Consider the following 7,500-nt stretch of genomic DNA (forward strand, 5'->3'; position numbering starts at 1 on the left):
TAGAGATGAACAATCAGAACCTACAACAACAACAACAACAACAGACAAGAACCTTCAAGAACACAGACCCCTTTTCCACCAAACCTGGTCTGGTTCTGACTCAGCACCAAACGCAGCCGGGCCCAAGAGGAGAAGCAGATCTGGAGAAAAACAAACATTAAAAATACATTATTATTGTCCGCACCAAATGTTATGAACGTAGAACCAAGTCAGACTGAGCCGAAACACAGAAGAACCTAGAGGAGTCAGGAGAAAAACACCCAGACCAGAACCAGAACCAGCCCCTTGGTGGAAAAGAGGTCTAGAGAAACCTCCAGTCAGAACAGAGAACAAACAACAACCTACAAGAACTTACAATAACCTACAGGAACCCACAGGAACCTACAATAACCCACAGGAACCCACAGGAACCTACAAGAACCTACAAGAACCTACAAGAATCTACAGGAACCTACAAGAACCTACAATAACCCACAGGAACCTACAGGAACCTACAAGAATCTACAGGAACCTACAAGAACCTACAATAACCCACAGGAACCTACAGGAACCTACAAGAACTACACCTCCTGATGAGAGCTTCCCTGGTCCCTTCCTCCTCGATTAAACAGAACCTGGGCCGTTCTGGACCAGAAGATGAACTTTGCCGACCACAGGAAACCAAACGTCCAACCAAAGCTCCACCAGAACTGGAGCCAGATCTGAAAAACACCCAAGTATAAGCCATCCTCAACCTCCAGCTGCCAGGACCATGGACTGGACCGTGGACCGGACCATGGACCAAGAACCAGACTCAGACCTCAGACCCGATCGGACTAAAGTTTAAAATGATGCGACAAACGACCTGAACCAGAACTGAATCCTCCTCCTGCCTTTAACCTCGAACCAAACCGGACCAGAACAAGACCAGAGTGAACCAAACCAGACTGAACCGGGTCAGACTGGCTGAACCGGACCTGACGGACTGAACCTGCACCGGATTCTGACCTTGATCCTACAAATAAATATGAAAATGTTAAAATATTAAAACTGAAGTCTGAGTCCACACTGGTCCATTTAAACCTGATCTGTAGGTTAGTTTTGGTTTAGGTTAGTCCTGGTTCAGTTTAGTCCTGGTTCAGTTTAGTCCTGGTTTAGGTTAGTTTAGTTCTTGTTTAGTTTGTGTATAATTTTAAAACTTTTAAGAACAGTAGAACTTTTGCGTAAGTCCTTCAAATACTTTATAAATCCATCATAGGTTTAGATCTAGTCCTGGTCTAGTCCTGGTCTAGTCCTGGTCTAGTCCTGGTGAAGTAGCTGTGGCTTTTGTTTTAGATTTGGTTAAGTCACATTTTAGTTTTTAGATTAATTTGCTGCACAAAAACGACCAATTTGTAGAAATAAAACGAATAAATCAGGTTAATGTGAAACCAGTGTGGACCCAGACCGGACCAAACCGGACCGGACCAAACCGGACCCCTTTTCTAACGCGTCCTCCATCTTTGTTTTTCCGTTTTGCTTCTGGTGTTTGAGAAAAGCACAAGACGTTTCCGCCCGGCGACCGATGACGTCATGGTGATGTCACCATGACGTCATTGTTATTATTATTATTATGATTTTCTGCCGATGATGTAATGAACTCACCTGGAGTTTTGTTGCTCTTGTGCGCGGCTCGGTCACAGGGGGCGGGGTCACAGGGGGCGGGGTCACAGGGGGCGGGGTCACGGGGGGGGGGGGGGGGGCCGGAGTTATGCAGCGTGAGGGGCGGGGTTAGCTCTGTTACATGGGCAGGGTTAGGTCAGGAAGGGGGCGGGGTTATCTCTGTAAAGGGGCGGGGTTATATCGATAAAGGGGCGGGGTTATCTTGGTAAATATTGTAAAACAGCTGTGGGTGAGGTGAACTCGCCGTTTGTAGAGTTTGTTTGAAATATTTAAATCCTGAAATATTCAAATTTATTTATATGCAAAAATTTATTTATTTTTGCATCGTGGTGAGAGCGAGAAGCCGTCTGGAGCCGCCAGGAGCCGCCAGGAGCCGCCAGGAGCCGTCTGGAGCCGCCAGGAGCCGCAGTGCATGAAGCATGAGACACTTTAGACTTCTGACACGTGTACGCTTTGACAATGCTGCATCAGATGCCCTCCCGTGTGTCAGGTGCCTCCTCCCTGGCGTGTTTGGTGCCCTCCTCCCCGGTGCCCTCCTCCCCGGGTGTTTGGTGCCCTCCTCCCCGGCGTGTTTGGTGCCTTCCCCTGGTGTGTTTGGTGGGCGACCCTGTGGCCGAGCCGGTGGGTGGAGCTTCGTACCGTTTCAGTTCCGCGTACTCGAGTATTCTGCGTTAGATTAGCCGCGTGTCGTGGTCGGCGCCGTCTCACCGTCTCTTCGCCACTTTCTGCGTCCTATCTCCTACGTCCTATCTCCTACGCCCTAACTCCTCCCTCCTTATCTCCTAGTTGCTTCCTTCTTTCCTTCCTTGCCTCCTTCCTTGTCTCCTATAGTCGAATATTATAAAGAATGTAACCATAGCAACGCCTTCATCATAACCAATAAACAAGAATGAAACCAGAACGAGTCTTTATTGAACCGGGACTAAACCGGGACTAAACCAGGACTAAACCAGAACTAACCAGACTAAAACCAGAAAACCAGGACTAAACCAGGACTAAACCAGGTCTAAACCAGAACTAAACCAGGTCTAAACCAGGACTAAACCAGAACTAAACCAGGTCTAAACCAGGATTAGACCAGGACTAAACCAGGACTAAACTAACCAGAAACCAGGTCTAAACCAGGACTAAACCAGGATAAACCAGAAAACCAGAAACTAAACCAGGTCTAAACCAGGACTAAACCAGAACTAAACCAGGTCTAAACCAGGACTAGACCAGGACTAAACCAGGACTAAACCAGAACTAAACCAGGTCTAAACCGGGACTAAACCAGGACTAAACCGGGACTGAACCGGGACTAAACCAGGACTAAACCAGGACTAAACCAGAACTAAACCAGGTCTAAACCAGGACTAAACCAGGACTAAACCAGAACTAAACCAGGTCTAAACCAGGTCTAAACCAGGACTGAACCGGGACTAAACCAGGACTCTTGTGGTCCTGACCTCTGACCTCTGGGGGTCACAGGATGCTGAAGGTCAAATACGTCACATGACTCTGTGCTGCAGTGAGTCAGCACTTTGTGCACAGCGCCCTCTGCTGGAGACACACACACACACACACACACACAATAATGACCCACGCACACTAATGAACCACACACACCAATGAACCACACACACTAATGAACCACACACTAATGAACCACACACACTAATGAACCACACACACACACTAATGAACCACACACACCAATGAACCACACACACTAATGAACCACACACACACTAATGAACCACACACACGCACACTAATGAACCACGCACACTAATGAACCACACACACACACTAATGAACCACACACACTAATGAACCACACTCACCAATGAACCACGCACACTAATGAACCACACACACACACCAATGAACCACACACACTAATGAACCACGCACACACACTAATGAACCATGCACACTAATGAACCACGCACACACACTAATGAACCACGCACACTAATGAACCACACACACCAATGAACCACACACACTAATGAACCACGCACACACTAATGAACCACACACACTAATGAACCACACACACCAATGAACCACACTATGAACCACGCACACTAATGAACCACACACACACACACCAATGAACCACGCACACAATGAACTAATGAACCACACACACACACTAATGAAATGAACCACACACAACACAAATGAACCACGCACACAATGAACCACACACACACACTAATGAACCACACACAATGACACACACAAATGAACCACACACACACACTAATTAACCACGCACACCAATGAACTACGCACACACACTAATGAACCACACACACACACACACTAATGAACCACGCACACTAATGAACCACACACACCAATGAACCACGCACACCAATGAACCACGCACACCAATGAACCACGCACACTAATGAACCACACACACACTAATGAACCACACACACTAATGAACCACACACACACACACGCAATGACACTACCACACACACCCACACACTAATGAACCACGCACACACACTAATGAACCACGCACACACACTAATGAACCACGCACACACACACTAACACGCACACACACTAATAATGAACCACGCACACTAATGAACCACACACTAATGAACCACGCACACTAATGACCACCAATGAACCACGCACGCACTAATGAACCACACACACACATGACCACGCACACTAATGAACCACGCACACCAATGAACCACACAACCAATGAACCACGCACACACAACCCAACACACGCACAACTAATGCACACTAATGAACCACACACCACACACTAATGAACACACACACAATGAACACGCACACACAAATGAACCACGCACACCAATGAACCACGCACACCACTAATGAACCACGCACACAATAATGAACACACACACACTAATGAACCACGCACACACCCACACCAAGACGCACTAATGAACCACGCACACACACTAATGAACCACACACACACTAAATGAACCACGCACACACAGTAATGAACCACACACACACACACTAATGAACCACGCACACTAATGAACCACACACACAATGAACACGCACACCAATGAACCACCACACAATGAACACAATGAACACACACACCATGAACCACACACACTAATGAACGAACCACACACACTAATGAACCACGCACACAACACACACACTAATGAACCACACACACTACACACAACTAATGAACCACGCACACACACTAATGAACCACGCACACAATGAACCACGCACACATAATGAACCACGCACACACACAATGCACACTAATGAACCACACTAATGAACCACACACACTAATGAACCACACACACTAATGAACCACGCACACACACTAATGAACCACGCACACTAATGAACCACGCACACACACTAATGAACACACACACACACTAATGAACCACGCACACTAATGAACCACGCACACTAATGAACCACGCACACACCAATGAACCACACACACTAATGAACCACGCACACACATGAACCACGCAACTAAATGAACCACGCACACTAATGAACCACGCACACTAATGAACCACACACACAATGAACCACGCACACCAATGAACCACGCACACTAATGAACCACACACACACAGTAATTAACCACGCACACTAATGAACCACGCACACTAATGAACCACACACACCAATGAACCACGCACACTAATGAACCACGCACACTAATGACACACACACAGTAATTAACCACGCACACTAATGAACCACACACACACAACACGCAACCACTAATGAACCACACACACTAATGAACCACGCACACTAATGAACCACGCACACACATAGTGAATCACGCACACACACTAATGAACCACGCACACTAATGAACCACACACACACACACACACTAATGAACCACGCACACTAATGAACCACGCACACTAATGAACCACGCACACCATTGAACCACGCACACTAATGAACCACGCACACCAATGAACCACGCACACTAATGAACCACGCACACTAATGAACCACACACACACACTAATGAACCACGCACACTAATGAACACACACACACTAATGAACCACGCACACACACTAATGAACCACACACACTAATGAACCACACACACACACTAATGAACCATGCACACTAATGAACCACACACTAATGAACCACGCACACACACTAATGAACCACACACACCAATGAACCACGCACACACACTAATGAACCACGCACGCTGATGAACCACGCACACTGATGAACCCTGCACACACACACACACACTAATGAACCACACACACTAATGAACCACACACACTAATGAACCACGCACACACACTAATGAACCACACACACCAATGAACCTCGCACACTGATGAACCACACACACTAATGAACCATGCACACTAATGAACCACACACACTAATGAACCACGCACACACACTAATGAACCACACACACTAATGAACCTCGCACACTGATGAACCACACACACTAATGAACCACGCACACACACTAATGAACCACGCACACTGATGAACCATGCACACTGATGAACCCTGCACACACACATACTAATGAACCACGCACACACACTAATGAACCACACACACTAATGAACCACGCACACACACTAATGAACCACGCACACACACTAATGAACCACGCACACTGATGAACCACGCACACTGATGAACCCTGCACACACACAGTAATGAACCACGCACACACACAGTAATGAACCACGCACACTAATGACCCACGCACACTGATGAACCACGCACACTAATGACCCACGCACACACACACTAATGACCCACGCGCACACACACTAATGAACCACGCACACTGATGAACCCTGCACACACACAGTAATGAACCACGCACACACACACTAATGACCCACGCACACTGATGACCCACGCACACTGATGACCCACGCACACTGATGACCCATGCACACTGATGACCCACGCACAACTGATCACCCATGCACACTGATGACCCATGCACACTGATGACCCACGCACACTGATGACCCACGCACACTGATGACCCATGCACACTGATGACCCATGCACACTGATGACCCACGCACACTGATGACCCACGCACACTGATGACCCATGCACACATGCTCTGTGGAGGGATCACAGTGACAGACGTTTGTCGTACGATCGTCAGTTTGTTTTATGTGTCGTCGCCGGCGGCAGGAAAAGCGTCGCAGTTGGACAGTTCTGTTCTGTGACACAAACTCCAGTTTTAGACGGTCGCCCCCTGGTGTTGTGGAGGTGAATTACAGCGGCGCATAAACCTCGACACAGATCCATAAATCAGAAACGAGGACGACAAAGCGACGAGTCGACGCAGAAATATAACTCAGACTTTAAGGTCGGGGTTTGGGGTTTTTGGATCATAAAACTGTAAACAGAAAAAACATCAGGAGCTTATTTCAACGGGGCAGCGTGAATCGATGGACGTCGCTGTCAATTTAGTCTGCGGGAGCTCATTTCCACAGAACACCGGGTCAGAACCGAGTCAGAAACGAGTCCTACCGCAGCCTCCCCGAGACCAGTGACCCGGGCAGAGGGGCGAGGCGCACGCGCATTAAACACTTTGAATCTGAGCTCCTCACGCGCCAACTGCGGGCGCATGCGCACACTCTGCACGGTCAGACGCGTCAGGACCGACGGGATTTGAGTCTTTTGATGTTAGATCTACACACGCACGCGCACACGCACAGACACGCGCGCACGCGCACACACGCGGATGATGAGGATGAAGATTGTGAGCACACAGCGCCCGAAGCCGAACTCTTCTTCTTCTTCTTCTTCTTCTTCTTCTTCTTCTTCTTCTTCGGTGTAAAATAA

At 47.8% G+C, this 7,500-nt stretch overlaps 1 protein-coding gene across 1 annotated transcript in view; it reads left to right on the forward strand.

Moving 5' to 3' along the window:
- The window catches only part of map1aa (microtubule-associated protein 1Aa), a 17,578-nt gene extending 16,615 nt beyond the window's left edge, over positions 1-963 (forward strand). The window contains exon 8 of the mRNA XM_055154396.1: positions 1-963. This exon is cut by the window's left edge and continues 366 nt beyond it. The gene's annotated coding sequence lies outside the window, so the exon portion shown is untranslated.
- The last annotated feature ends 6,537 nt before the right edge of the window (positions 964-7,500 follow it).

The sequence above is a fragment of the Boleophthalmus pectinirostris genome, unplaced genomic scaffold (assembly GCF_026225935.1).
Source record: "Boleophthalmus pectinirostris isolate CB_2022bp ecotype Guang Dong unplaced genomic scaffold, ASM2622593v1 HiC_scaffold_19, whole genome shotgun sequence".
In the NCBI taxonomy this organism is placed as follows: domain Eukaryota; kingdom Metazoa; phylum Chordata; class Actinopteri; order Gobiiformes; family Gobiidae; genus Boleophthalmus; species Boleophthalmus pectinirostris.